Here is a 16,215-nt window from a genome sequence, read left to right as displayed (position 1 = left end):
TTCGAAACAAAGCCAAGAATTTCTGGGCTCGATCAAAATGCAGGAACTGGTGATCAGTGGCTCTATATTGCTTATCTCAGCTGATATAAAATAATTTCCCTAGTTGTAAAAGGTAAAAATATTTTAAAAATCAGTGAATTACATTATGGACATGAGAAATATTATGCAACTCTATAAATTATCATGAACTTGCTAGTAATTTTCTTAATGGCTAAATTGCTTAGAAGTAACACAAACAAAAGCATAACCAGTGTAGACAAACTCACCAACAGACTGTGGCTAAGAATAATGGTCCTATTTGGGAGTCTCTTTGGCAGCATCTGCAGGTGGATGCCCTGCCTGCAGGTCCACGTAGACATCACAGCAACAGAAAGCTATCCCATGTTGCTGCATGCTGGGCAGGCCAATTTGGGCACATCAGGAGGAAAGAAAGCAAACCCCGAACCACAAATGGCTCCGAATTTGATTTTCTTTTTGGCAAGTCAGGTTATTTACTAAAACTTACTGATTAATAAGAAACAATTACACTCTGATTTACAACTATCAGTCATACATGTTCAAATGGAAGTAACTGCTTGCTGAAGATAATTCAATTAACATAGCATGCTTCATCTCAACATGGACAAAAATTTGAACTGTACAAAGAAGAGGGTGTTTCAAAGCATCTGGTAGGTCTAGAGGACTCCTCAACCAGAATCAGGACAACTCACCACCTCTGGGGATGTGCCAGAAGAATGTGCCACTTACCATGAGGACCACAGCATAATGCACGCCCTCTCTGATCCTGTGCCAGATTTCACACATCTTCAAACTGAAAATCAAAATATTTTTAGTTCACTAAATATTCACTCTTGTCCAGAGGTTAATGATGATTTAATTACGGATGGGGAAAAAAAAAGGACCTAGCATTACTGAAATTCACATAAATCTGCTTTTATAATTAAAAAAAAAGAATACACAAACACATACCAATATAATGAAAGTGTTTCATAAAATAGAATGAGGAAAGTAAGAAATAATTCCCTATTACACCTATAGCCAATTATGCAGCAAAGAATGGACTTCGGGGAGTGGAATATTCCTTTTCTTGACCTCTTCATTCCCTAGTGTTTATTACGGTTCTTATGCAAGTTAAAGTAATCCAGCACTGGGTGTTTTACACGTGCTATGTCACTGGAATTAACGGGATTGCACAGTGCAACAAGAGTGGACAAGAGAGTCTTCATCACTCTGCTATCAACATTTTTTTCAAGTGCCTTCCTCATGCCGAGTTTCTTTCAGTCACAAAGGCTCTTGCCAGTAACAGAAATTGGTCTTGGATGAAACTATTAGTTTCCATGCTCCCTGGGATCCTAAATTTCACATGGGTGTAAAATATTAAATTGAATCAAGAAAATAATTCACAATGAACAATTTCTCCCTCCCTAAAAATCTTCCAAGAGGACATACTTTCCTCATTGTTTTTCAAACACAAGGCTAAATTATTTTTAATTATATTACGTCAGCTTTCAAGAAGTAACTGGAACTCGAGTTGTGTATTGTTGCTACATGGTGACTGGTATCTTAAATCATGTTTTGGGGTTTCATTTTCCACTCAGAGGGGTAAGAAAAAAAATTCAAAGTGGAGGAGTTGTATTTATTTATTTAATAAATACAATGCTTCCCTCTTCTTCTGTGTGTCCAGGCACCCCTGTGGAGCCCTGTTCTCCAGTGTCCCACAGCCCTCCCCAGCTGGGTGTCATCCCCAAACGTGCTGAGGATGAGCCACGTCCCATCACCTCACCCATTTGCATCCTCCAGGGAGGAGGATGCTCAGCAACATCAGCCCCAGCAGGAACTGCTTACAACCAGCCATGGGTTAGATGTCAGCCCTCCTGGACTTGGAAGGATATGACTTCCTACTGCTTCAATGAAGACTTATGCAATACGGTCAGGGGTCCTGACGTTCCTGAAAGAGATGCAAACACAGCTCAGACAAATTCATTAAAATTCTGGCTAGACTTTGTAGCAGTGTTTTTTCCAATATTCCCATTACTTCAAATAAAAGGTCATTGTAAAAAACATCAAGACTCCATAAAATAATTTAACACCTTCAGCTACCTATGTATTTACAATACAACTTGCAAATTAATATTTTACTCCAAGATTCCCTTCAGGAAGGAGATTTGGGTAAAATTTCCTTGAGTCTTAAGGAACTTCAGTTGTATAGATGTCCTGTGGGCCCTGGATACCCTCTTTGCAGAGAAAAAGTAATATTTTACCTGTCCTCATATCACCTTACAGTCTTTGTTCGAGATATGATGAAGTGTTATTGTACCAACAAAATCACCCCTTTGCAAAATGCACTTATAGCAATTATAAGAGCTGCTAAGATCTGTTTTGCACCGTTCATTTTGATTATGAGTATAGATTGGTACAATGCCTCATTTGTCAGTCTGCTGAACTGAAAACCCTCTTTTTATTTAGCAACAGAAAACTGTCAATACCCTTCAAAAGGGAAAAAAGAAATAGCAAAACTATTGTTTGCTTTTACCAAGCACCTGGGTTAAGAAAACAAGAACTTTTTCAGATAATAAGGGAACCACAGTTAGGACTTGCCTTTAGACCCCAACTTATAAGAAAAACAGACACTGAGGAGTTATCATCACTTTTCTCAAAGGAATTATTTTTTTTCTCCTGGACTGAAATAGCTAGTGGCCACTTGCAGAGCAGGAGAAAGCATATCTTTAACAGGCTTTGGTTTCTCAAAGATAGAAACATCAGAAAGTATCAGAATTCAGTGTCCATCTGATGTTTAAAAAAATAAAATGCTGAAATATATCTGCCCTCAGACACAGGACACGCATGAAGCAACCCACCAACCGTAACTCGAGCACAGACCCCTGCTGACTTTCCTTTCTCAGTGCTGTAATCTCTGCAGAACACTGGTCTTGAAGAAAAGCCAATTAAGAAGATTTTTAGGGCCATCACTCATGCTGCCAGGTCCTGACATACTGGTGGGAGAGGTGATTGCCTCCAGAGGCTCACTAGCACCCAGCCTAGTGTTGCTACCTACAATCTTCTGCTGGTGGAGGGGTTCGTACGAGGGAAAACGGGTCTGCAGTAACGTCTGCTGCTCAAACTGCCCCACCTGATTTTCCTGGTCACTGTGGGAGGTAAGGGAGCAGCACATGAACTGCGCTGGGGGCCACTGGTGATGTGTGGCAGCATGGGGCAGAAGAACAGTGATGAGCCACCGGCAGTGGTGATCCCTTCCATGGGCACGGCTCCCCAAAGAGCATCTGGGGTCCCAAAGACCATGCGTGCTCACCACTTCAGATGTTCACTGCCTGCTGCTCTGCTATCTTCAGTGCATGAAATCCACTTCACTTTGTCAGTAGCAGGCTCAGGAACCGAATATGGACACATACAGCTTTAATTTTGTCCTTTTACAACAATAAAATATATGCATTATTTCCACCCTTGCCTGTGTTACATTATCTGCTATTTTTCTTTGTTGTTAAGCAGATTTTGCCCCATCTGCTAAATCCCTGACTCTGAAGACAAAAGCACTGCTTTGCATACTTGTGGAGAGGCAGAAGGAAGGGTTGCACAGAAATCTATCCTGTTGCAAGGGCTTTAGGAGCAACCAGTCAGGCAGACCCAGGTTCCTGGCGGAGTATCTCCAGAAGAGCTGAATATCTGCCCTAGACTGATTTTAGCTATGCTGATTAACATCAGGTGAAAATGTGGGTGCAGGAGTTAAGAAACAAAGGAATGTGTTTTGCAGCTTATGTTGCAATTTTGAGCTTCACACAGCAGAATGAGGGAGAAACATCTGGCAATAGCAAATGCCCTGAGGACAAAGACACCCTACATTAATATTATGGGAACAATTCATGACTGCGTTCACTGTATGCTAAAAACTGGCCAACTGGCAAATTGTTTCCTTTCACTAATCTGATGTAACGAGGTTGCTTTGTTGAAAAAAAAAGGAGTCAAACAGAAAACCCAATTGTGGGATGGGTATTTCACTCTCCAGAAGCGGCAAGCGAAAGTGGTGGCAGGGACATGGGCACAGGGGTCTGGAGAGGGCAGCATGGCGAGCACCTGTCTGCTCCCGCGGGAGCGTTCATACAGCGTAAACAGGTTTGTGCAGTCTGCAGAGAAACCCAGCTTCAGGCCAAACTGGCTTGGGAAACAGGTCAGCCTCTTTCCACCGAAGTCAGATGACTTTCACTCCCTGACTCCCAGTGCCAGCGTTTTGTGACCTGTGTCATCCAGGCTACTGCAGGACTGCACTTCACAGCATTGCAGCTCATAAACTTTGTATGCCTGCATTATCTTGGTCTCCAACTTCTACACAGTTAACAGGTGATGGCATATATTGAATGTGTGATTACACAGTCCACAAGATCTTAAGAAACTTGAGATCTGCTATGATGAAAGTCCTATGGAAATCATTCATATAAAAGAAAATGTATGAAAGGTCTTCTGCGCTCTTCCCCTTTTTCTGTTCTTTAAAATCTTATCTAGAGACAAGGGGAAAAGACTCCTTTGTACGACGTCTCTATATGCTTTAATGAATGAAGAGTCTCTTTGTGCACACTCGTGCTTTTGCCAAGTTCCCAGGGAGGCAAACACGGCAGTGTCATCATCGCTTTGAAACTGGAGGCAAAGATTTCAGGCAGAGCTTGTCAGGACATCTTCTGAGGTTTTACTGGGAAGCCTTCAGGGTGAAGAAAATTGGAAGTGACCTTTATACAGAATTACTATACATGCAAGTAGGCTTAGACAGAGAAGAAAGGTTCAGGGAAAGGTTTCTGTTAGGTTTTATTCTTATTTCAAGCCAAGTAAAGCAAGTACATTTCCCAAAGAAATTGCTTCCATATGGAGCAGGACAAAAATGTAATTTAGTCAGCAAGAATTATTGGATGTTGTAGCAGCAGACATAAGTAGCAGTATGCAGAATTGCATAGGGTTTTAACTTGCTGCAAACTTGACTGGTTCCTGTTATACTTTATTATCACAAATTAATATCTCACTGTAAGAAAATAAAGGAAGGGTGGGTCTAAAAAGCAGGAAAGACGCAATGAGTGCTAATGAGACACAGGACTGTCTCACCAGGAAAGCTGTGGAAGCTTCTTCCTGTGAACTTTTAAATAGTTTCTGCCAGTATCCCAGAGGAAACCTCTTTACCCACCCCTTGCAATGATTTAAACAGTGTTTATCAGCTTTACTTAACTCTTAAGATAGCCTAATTTTTCTGAGGAAAGAAACCCGTGGGCATAAAGGGAGAGCTCCATATGTTGCTGCTAGTGGAAATTAGGGTTAACTTTGAATTTTATTAACTTTATTTGAGGTCATTTTATTAATTTCATGACTTCATTGAAAAAGGAAAGAAAAAAAAAAGATATATTCCAATATCACACTCAGAGTTTTTGCTCTCTCTCTCTGTTCCTCATATATGAGCAAACTAATGAAATAAAAGCATTAAAATATGTGCAATAAATTAAAATTCAAAGCCAGAGTATGGTGCTTTACTTAAACTTTTGGAAAGCACTCTGTGGACTACCTTTTGATGTTCTTTGCATCACAGGTATAGAAAAAGTGGAACAGAGAATGGCATTCATTTGGGTTTATCTCTGTTTTTTTCATAAGAAGGTAAGCACCACTGCAGAATTCATTAGGTTGATTACTTTCAAGGGAAAATGTGAGGCAGACGTACATTGCAGTTCAGGGCTGGTGCAAATCACAACATCTTGCCCGCAATCTTATTTGTGAAAACTCTGCTGCAAGCCTTTGCATAATTCTTCTCACAGTTGCTCTCACCAGCCAGCGCCTCTTTGTGGAAGGAGCGCTGTAATCTGCTCGGCCGAGAGGAACCCGAGACACGCTGCACACATCCTGCTCCCCGCTCTCCGGTGCAAGCACGGTGGGTTGCTCCTCTCTGCCTGCTGTCCCTCATGCCGTCCTTGAGTAGTTTCATGAGTAGTTTCTCCTTTTTAACGCGCGTGGCAGCACGAGCCCCGCTCCTCCAGTGAGGGTACGGGGAGGGGTGGGCTGTTTGTGGGGCAAGGAAGGAGAGGGGACACTCCCCCAGGACAGCAGTGAGGGTATGCAGACCCTTGAGCCAGGAGGGAGTAGCAAGGTGCCCCTTGCCAGGTGGGTGCCATGCAGGGCACAGGGGTGCTCACTCCAGCTGGGGGATGAACTCTAATTCTGGCTTGTAAATTATTCTAATGTCAACGAATGAAGCACAGAAGTCCAAAATTCATGAGTTTGTGCAATTTCTTACGTATCTCACATCGTGCCAGGGTTCAAACAGCCCCCTGACAACTCTGTGCCTCGAGCTGCAATCAGATGCCAGCAGTTTTGTTCATTCAGATTCAAGTGGAGTTTTGCTTTACTGATCAGATTTTTAACATAATCATGTTCCTGCATGGGATCCAGACCCAACAGCACAAAAAGAAAGCCCTTGTCTGCCAGTCTGAGGAAAACATGGCACAGCAACTGGACATGAACAAATCCCAACACGCACGCTTCAACGGGAGGCTGAAAGGCATGTTCGCCGTAAATACATTTTTAATGTACTCTTCCCTGCTTCTCTTCTTAAGCTGTTTGTTTTTAAATACAAGCATGTTCAGTAGCTGAATCATGAACCTACCAGTTGGCAGATGCAGTTGGCACAAGGCAACTTTTCTCTCACGTTGGTCTGACTGTGACACAAAGTGAGATCTTCAACACTGCGAAAAGTCAGCTGAGAGCTGAACAGGAGATCTCAGCACCACCTAATCTGCAGATCCACAGCACCCACAATCATCTTGGTTTTTTTTTAATTTCATGAAAGAATACAGTAGTGATGTTTGTGGTTTGTGTGAAAAATGAGAAAAATCTTTAAAGCCATTTTCAAAGTAATTAAATAGCCCTTTTTGTCTTTCTGTTTTTACTCTAGATCATTTAACAAAACTCCATCTGTGTCCAATCAATAGCATTCATTTCCATTCACTTCAGATAGATACGGTTCTTTTGACCAGAATTAAGAGGACTGTGTGTTGGGGTTGTCCAAGGATGTGAATCCAAACCCAGACATGTTTAAACAAAAGTGTTTAGTGTTACCGTGTACTCACATGCTTCTGTGTTTGCTGTGGTCATTTTCCTCCTTTCTTCCATCCCTCATATAACAAAAGTTCTAATCACATAAATAATGTTTGCCAAACCAAGAAAATTGTGATTTATTTTTTTTAGCGTGGAAAACGTTGGGCTTTGCAAAGCCTTAAGCAATTTGACTTAATAACCTGTTTCTCAAGGGACTGGGGATTTATTTCTTAGCTCAAACGCTGAAATAAACTCTCCTGTTTTCTTGAGATTATAGATTCCTGATCTGGCAATTTCATCCACACAAAAAAAAGGGAAACCCCTTTGTAAATTTTCTTATGCAGTCTCACCAGGGCAAGAAATACCTCAAAAATCCTATCATCAGGATAGGATGAATCCTAGAACCTCCTTTTCTAGACCCGGTCCTAAGTTTGGGCAGGATGGACAAAATGGTCAAATGACTGGAAGATACCTTCCAGGTATTTGGAAATGAAAGGTGATACATCTGGGAAGTTTCTTACAATCAAAGGCAACCACCCACTCTCTGGATTAAAGGCAGATGAGATGGAGGCAGAAAGATACCTGCAACAGGTATTGCTAAGCAGTTCTCTGATGACAGGTTTAAAATGCAAATTACAGACAAGTGACCCATTACAGCACAGGGTTCTAGAAATAAGTAGAAGAATGTGCTTTAAATAAAAAAAGAAATTAATGTTGTGGTATCACTGCAGTGAGGTTTTGTGAATAAGGAAAGTACATGTCTGTACTGTGTCCCCGCTATTCAGACTTAAGATGAGTGGCGTGGAGGATCTACCATGAAATAAATAGTTGCAACATTTTTATCATGGTGCTATAGGAAGGGGAAAGGTAAGGAATCAAGAAGATCAATACCAACCTGATATGAATGCAAGAGGTCCCCCTGCCTCCAATGAGCCCAAAGCGGAGGGAGACTCAGAGGAGAGCAGCTCCACTCACACCTAGCAAGGCGAAGGGGAGTTAAAAGGAAAGGAAAAAAGACCTGATGGATACACAGGGCATTTTTCCATGTGTTGTATTCTTAGACTGAAGAGGTATTTCTGACAAAAAAAGGATTCTTCTTACAACACACAATTTTTATATGTCCAGGACAGCTCCTACCAAACCACGAATAAACACATCACCTCCACCAAGGTTGCTAAAAGTTGCCTGCATATTTCCACAGACCAAATTTGACCTTGCACACTCTGTGTCTGGCAGGTAACAAGTAACCAATTTCCTTAGCTGTCCTTGCAGTCTCTTCCAGGGCTGTACAGCCACCGAAAAGTATGCCTAGATTTTTATTCGTCCTGCAAGTGTCACTGTTGAAAAAGAGAGAGGTGTTGGTAGGATCAGAGAACTGGTCAAGAAAACAGACACAAAACAAATCACACTTATCTCTGTGTAAATTGCCCCCGTTTCATTGTGTCTGTGTTGCAGAGCTTCCACGCTGACTCATGACATTACCTCATGGGAAACTCCTCTTAAACTGATGAGCAGTACTTCTGCAATGTACATACACAATGTCATTACTTGCATCTGACTTTAGCACTGCAGTTGTCCTAATGAAATAGCTAGAACTAAATTTCCTGAAATATACAGAAATACCAACCAGCAGAGAGAAGGCATGAAAGAAACTTGGGAGAGAATGAAGAGGAGAACTTCAGAAAAAGAAATTTTAAAAAGTTCTAGGGAAAGTAATCCCAAAAAGTGGCATTCTTTTTTATCTTGTGTGAGCATAAGAGGAAAAAGAGAAGCTGTGAAACTATTCTTCCTTGTCAGTCTTTGACAAATTTCCTTAATTCTTTTGCATTGGGAGTCACTGGCCAAAAATAATTGTCCAAGGGGCAATGACCCACTAACTCATCCTCTTTCCTGTGACCTACTGACTTGAGCACCTGAGGTACTTGGGAACAACAGAAGTGCTTGCAGGTACAACAGACTGGATATCTTCTGACAAAATATTTTAGCTGGCAGAAAGCAAGGATCCATCAAAGCAGAAACTGCTTGTGGGAAGGGACCGGCATTTAAGGATCTCTCAATTTTTAAAACAAAGCCGTCATTAAGAGATTTACGTTTATTAAACCAACCGTTCTGACATTTGCAAGATGAAATCTTCACCTTCCTTTCCAAAGCAATTTCCCATTTGAAATTTGAGTTGTTTGAAGTGGTTTAAAAACACAAAAGGTCAAAACACCTATCACTTCAACAAGAACTATTGCAAAAATGTATTCAGTAAGTTAATCAAAGTACTTTCCTCTGCATTTACCATAAGAAGCATTTCCAACATCTCAAAGTTCACATAAGGAAAATTCTGGGTTAGGCCATCTTCTGCAGTCAGGCTCAGCCCAATTCACACACACAAGCAATCCCTGTTCTCATGAGCAAGCCCTGAAGGCTTGGGTTATAAGTATCATGGGAAATGCTTGTATAACACTATCGAAGTGGAGCAAAATACTCACAGCAAGGTGCCTGAAGGTAACACGCTTGCAGAAAATGGCATCTCACCTCTCTCTCAATAACTCATCTGTCAACATGCCTGCATATTTATTCTCAGTTTCTAAAAACCACCATCTTTTCAGGTTTCCTTTCTTTAAGGCCAGCTAAACAAACTGTACCCAGAAATCCTTTGTAAACTTACTGGGTCTAGAGTTTTTCTTTGCTTGGTTCTCATCTAAATTCCTGTTCATTTGCTTTCCTATGAAGAGCAATACTTCCTCTTCTGGACCAAAGCCGATGAGACCCTTCTATCTTTACTTCCAGCACAGGTCAGGAGGAACCACCTTTCCCACCAGACTGCAGTAAACTGTGCATTTCCAGCCTTCCCCGCAATGCTGGCACAGCCAGTGGAAAGTGTGTAGCTGCAGCTTTGCAGCGCTATGAGCACCAGCTTTCAGTACTCAGTTTCCCTTGCCACAGACGTATGCTACTTACAGCATGAGGTCAGTTAGCTGTTCCTGACGGAGCATGTTACACTAGGTAGGCATTGGTTTCATCATGCAGGCTCCCCAGCATTTTTTCAGCTGGGAAACAACTGTGAGAACAATAGCGGATACGTCGCTGACAATAGGTGCAATATCATTTACATTTCTGACAAGCTCTCAGCATTGCTTTAGCTCAGCTGAGTTCCTGCCTCCATTATGAGACTGCAATGTGCCTGCCGAGTGATGAAATGCTGGCTCCCTGACAATAGCTGAAGTGGGATACACCCAGTATTGGTTGAACACAAGGTGACTTTCCCAGCTTGTAAAGGCCTGGGAAAAGACATGAATAATGCTGGTGTAAACCACAATATCCAAAAGGTATTTAGTTCTTCCTCACACATATGCAGCAAAAATAAATAATGGTCAGGAGGCTGCTGCTGTTGCACACAGCAAGGACACATAAGCTCAGAGCCCGAGTCTTTGCACATTGCTGGAGGAGCCTCCTAGGGGTCCTTGGGATTTTTCTGCAGGTGGGCAACCCATTTCCACTTCTCAAACAATGGTTTATAGAGAACAGTGTGCTTTACTTCAGCCCCCATTCCTGTTGCCCTGTGCTGGGAACTTGTGCATTTGCAAGATAATGCCATACCTGTTGTCTACATAGTTAAAACAGGTGTAGAAAATATACAAAGAAAGAGTGACACTGGGCAATAACGGCAGAATTCCTCAGCTGAACGCTTTCCCGCTGCGTAGCCCAACACGGGCTGACACCTTCATCAAGAAGGTAGGATTTGCTCATCTCCCCTTTCACATCCTCACTGTACACACTCCTGACAAATTTTAGTGGAAGATCATGAGTAACCAAGCAAAGGAAAAACTCAAAGTGGATGTTGCAACTCCAGTATCTCGGCTCAGCCGCTCTCTCACTTATATTTGTAAATTCCCATTGTCTTTTCAAGGGCTACATGGCTATTTTTGAGGACTGAGCATATTCCTTACCACCTACACAAGAGCACATTGCATTGTCAAAGTGCATTTACCAGCCCATCCTCCCCACCTCAGGTTATGTGTCAACACTGATGTCTCTATACAACAAACCCACATTACGGTTAGTTTTAATATTGGGCACAAACCACCTCTTCAGCTGGGCTCCCAGGGAGGTCTTTCAGCCTGAAATTAGTCTCGCACCACTGCAGCCAATCTCCAACGCCTGCTCAAGGCAGTTAACTTGCAGCTTATGCGAGTCTGCCTGCACAACGCAGCAACAATAGCTGAGCAATTCTGGCAGCCCTTCAACACAGAAGAAAAGCAAAAGCATACTCTGCATGGGAATCAGTGCACCAAATATTTCATGTGCTCAGAGGGCTCTTCCTAAGACTCCAGGAGATGCTGAGCTACTCATCAAGAAAAAGTTGCAATAATATTAGCAACTCCAAAACAGGGACAAGGAGTAAGACAAGGCAAAAGCAGTTTTCTCATAAAGCTATAGTTTCAGCTGTCCAAACTATAAGTCTAGTTTTTTTCTGTATGCAGACCATGTTGTTGTTATCCCATCACATCCCTAACAACTACCTGTAACTTACAGGCACAAACAAATGAGTCTTCTATACCTCTTACTGGTCCCCCACCAGAATTTATGTACAGCATAGGATGCTCCCTGTGTCAGTCCTACACAAAGCTCACTACCATTCCCCAAAGCACTGCTATAGCTTAGGCTTGTGGTTCATTGTAAACTGCTGGAAGACATTTGGATCAAATACAGGTTGAGGGATACAAGTTTCCTTTATTGCCTTCTGCCAAGTGCAGTGCCCACCACTGAAATCATGGTGTTCACTGCACGTGAAGATTCTGAACTGGCTGCCAAAAGTTCAGCAGTCCAGACTCCTCTTTCCAGATGAAAGGGAGTCTTGTGTTTGTTCCGCGCTTTGTTGAGATAATTTTATGATCGTTGGGAAGTTTAGAAACCTGGTATAGACATTCCAGTCAAGAGTTCAAAAAAAACCCACCAAAGAACCACCAACCCTGCTGTCTTGGAAGTCCTTCAAAATTACTCCTCTGTGAAACCTAAAGCAGAGTTTGCTTCCGAGAGCTAATACACCTTTTTGGTGTGTGTGCAGAGCTCAGAGGTATGGTGCTGTGGCTGGCTGCTCCTTTCTCTGGAGTCCAGGCACTCCCAGGAGGCTACTGCAGGAAAGACCTCAATTTGCTGTTACAGCAGGGGTTTCAGAAGAGAACTGTGGATGAAACCTCTGCCTTGTGATACTTTGGCAGTATTGTTCAGCATTAAAACCACTTTCCTGCATATGATCTGGGCATTGATGCCTAAAATCATCCACCTCCCAGAAGAAGAGGCCAGCCACGTGTCCCTGCAAACCAGGCGAGCAGGGAGCTGCTGAGAGGACAGGGGCAGGAGAAGCTCCCCACCTGGAGACCCCCGGACCAGGGATGGCTGGAGAAGGGCAAGAGAGGCACTGGCTCAGCCGCTGCCTCTGAAAATCCGAGGGCTGTGAAATGGATAGATTTGAGGAATTTGTTTTGCATGTCATTCTGAATTAAGTATGTTGCCCTTTTTGTCTACTTAATATTATCGGTTAAGACAACTAATTCATGTTTGTGAGTGAGGAAAATTAGCCCCTGAGGCACCAAAAGGTTTAATTTTTCTGAATTGCTGAGCAATGGCCTAAGACAAAGATTTATTACTGATCACTTAAAATTTTAACCCATCCTTTGTGACTGCCTAAGAAGATGTATAGGTATCACAAGTAGAAGCACTTCAGATCCAAAAGGTAGATCATTCATTTTCTTTTGCTGTTTTACTCATAATTTTGAGATCTTTGTAAATGATCTGAATAATATATTTGGAAATTTGACTTTATTTTTTTCCCCACAATCTCACCCTCCTATCCCAACTGCAAATGGTGTTAAAGGACAAAGAAAACCCCACACTTTTTATGAAGGAAGTTAGTGCACTATCACACCTGCACAACTTCTGTAATTTGGATATTCACTGAAAGAACAAGGTCTTTAAAAATATTTTGGAGGACCCTTGAAAAATCCTCCAAAACCTTCTAGAATCAAATGCTGAGAGGCTTTGCTCTGATCTTGTCGTTTCATTGCTGGTCCAATTAACATCGACAAAGAAACAGAATTACAACTCACAGCATCAAGTTGCATCTAACACCAATCAGTAAAAGCAGTGGTAACTTTACCACGACAAATGGGAGATGTATCCTGCCAACTGCTTTCATTTCTGCTTCTTTCTCAGAGATGGCTTTGCTTAGTCTCTTCCTTTCAGAGAGAAGGTGGAGCAAAGCCTCCAAGTGGAGGTTTGTTGCTCTGCCTCTAATTTAGGAGTCTGAGATCTCCTATTCAGATAAAAAGCTTGCTCTTCCAGAAAAGGTTCATTTAGTAAGAGGTTTCTGATATGGCCCAAAGCAAGAAATGACAATGTATAGGAGATTACCATGGAAAGGTTGATTTAAAATGTTTTTCTTATTGCTTGATGATTGCATGTTATTTTTGTCTCTAAGAATAAGATCATACCACTGAGTCACTGTGCTTTGCAACTCCTACATGTTAAAAATAAAATGCTCTCATTTTTATTTATTTTTATGCAGACCAGGAGTATGCTGCACAGAAGCATTTACGTACTTTCAGGCGCTTCACTTGCAAAGCCGCATTCTTTTGATTACCTGCATTCCCCCCACTTAGTATTGCTCATCAGAGCTGGGTTGTTTATAGTTTCTGATTAGCAGAACTTGACTCAGGACAATTGCATTCTTTGAATATGAAGATGAATTCTTTCATTGTGGCAGAGGGATTCATCTGCACAAATGCCATTGATGTGCTGCTGCTTTTTCATTAATAAGAAAATTAAACTTACAATGCATGCAAATTCCAAGAGCAGGTTATCTGAACATGGTAAACTCCAATGATTAGGACACAGTGCATGCTACAGCGAAAATATATGATGCAGAAAATCCTTTAACTTGTCTGAAAAGAAGCTAGCTAAAACTAACGGCCTTCGTTCATGGCATATACCTTTTATCTTCAATATAGAATATTAGGTAATAAGAAACAATTGCTGAACACAGAATTGCAATGCAGAATGGAAAAGGATGCAAGTAAGGAGACTTCTGGTCTCATGGTGCAGCAAGCAGAAGTAGATCAGTACATACCCTCTCCTGAACAACATAAGCGCCCAGCGCAACAATGAGAGAAAGAACAAGGTTCATGCAGGCCGCAGTCAGACTGAAGTCAGACTCTTCACACTTGCATATTGTTGACTTGCAGTGATGCCTACCAGCCTAGGGAGGCCCTTGAGCTGCTCAGGCTTATAGCTCACCAGCTGGTTTTCTGCAGAGCAAATGAACCTGGTGCTGGTGTGGCTGGTGAAAGGGTAACATCTCTGGAGATGGAACAGGCAACATCACCAGCGGATCTGGAGAAGGTGCAAAGGACACATGAACCTGCAGCTCCCAGAGGAACTCGGGCCAGCAGAGTGACCTCACTCTCCGAACTGTCAAAGGACACCAGTAAAATCACCAATGAAAGTGCATGCCTGGACACAGGCAGACACATCTCTTTGTTTCTTTGTGTATTTTAGGATAGGCTGTCTGGAAGAGTCAGTACAGTTAGCGGTGCATCTACCTTCATACGTACAATTTTCTTTCATTTTTAAGCCTCTGTGGGCAACTATAGCCAGAAACTCTGTCCTATTTCATGTCCTACTGACATTCACAGGCCAATATTTGAGGCTTGCGCATCAATGGTCCCTGAGGTTTGGGAGACTGGACAATCTGAACATGGCAAACCTTACAAGTACCTGTGTCATCCATCCCCAGTTGCAACACTAGTAGCTTTGATTGAGTGGAATTGGCAAAGCAGGATTTCTTATAGCAGCTCCCCTATAACTATACTATCTGTGAGAGGAAAGAAGTGGATCATGAGAGATTAAATCCACAGGCAGATGTAACATATGACAAAGTAAATGAAGAGGAGGTATGGTGGGGGGTAAGAAATGTCCTGGAATAACTAAGAGGTGTGCTGTAATGCTGCTAAGCTCTGGGGAAATGAAGAGGTGAGAAACTTGGTAGAGATAAGGAATAAGCTAGGGCAATTAATAGATGTGCCTTGGGAGATGAAAAAAATTTGTCAGAGCTTCTAAGAGAAAAGCTTGGGAAGGTAGTAATGCCAACTCTACTGAGGGAGGATGAAGAACAGAGTGGAGAGGCCAAGATAAGCAGTAGGAAGATAAACAGCAGGAATAACCAAAAGACAATGCCAGGCTTGAGTAACAAGCCAAGGAAGCCAACAGAAGTGCCAAGAGACTGAGAAATAACCTTAAGGAGACAATTAACATGAAAGCCATCTCATGAGAGCACGAAGCTGTGGTTTGGAGATCAAGACATAAGCCTCTTTCTTCAGGTCACAATGAAAACTTAGGCATTTCCCGGTATTGAAGGTCTTTTCTTAGGCTTCTCATAGCAAACAAATAATAATTTTATCTGCTTCTCTTCTAGCCCTCTTACTCCTCCAGGGGTGTTGGTATCTGGTGCAATCCTAGCACAAGGGTCTGGTTTCTCTTCGCTTCTTTAGCCTGATAAACCACAGTGAGCACCTGGAGAGAAGATGAAATACCCACAACTCCCTCATGTGCAACTGTCCTTAGATGCTACCCTGCACTCAGTGACCCAGCACAGCAGAAAACTGTAATCACAGAAAGACAGTGAATCTGAAAGGACCGCACTTACCTCTGCTCAAGCAGGTAGACACAAGTCAGCAATCTACCCCTACCACAGGGACTTAATCCTAGGAATCACCACCTCACCTCTCTCAGAAGAACTGTATTTTTCAGATTTTTCTCTACTGAGCAAGACCATTCCCAGCAACAGCAAAGCCCTGGCCACTCTTTAGACTGAGAGCCATCGGGGTTCCCCGTCACTCTGAAGACAACTTGGTGGCATCAACGGTTCCCTTTGCCTATGGATTTCTGCTGTCCAGAGAGAGTGCATAAGTATATATGTACTTATAGAGTATTCCTCCTCTGTATACTTTGGGTCTAATTCTGAACAGCTACTGAACCTTGCAAAGTTATTTAGCCCAGTGCAAAGTTTGAAGGTCCCCGCATTAAAAGGAGGAACTCTCAGCAAACTCACAGCTCCTTTATGCTACTGTAAATGGAGGTGCAGAGTACACA

The sequence above is a fragment of the Larus michahellis genome, chromosome Z (assembly GCF_964199755.1).
Source record: "Larus michahellis chromosome Z, bLarMic1.1, whole genome shotgun sequence".
Taxonomy (NCBI): domain Eukaryota; kingdom Metazoa; phylum Chordata; class Aves; order Charadriiformes; family Laridae; genus Larus; species Larus michahellis.
Note: the sequence above shows the minus strand (reverse complement) of the source record.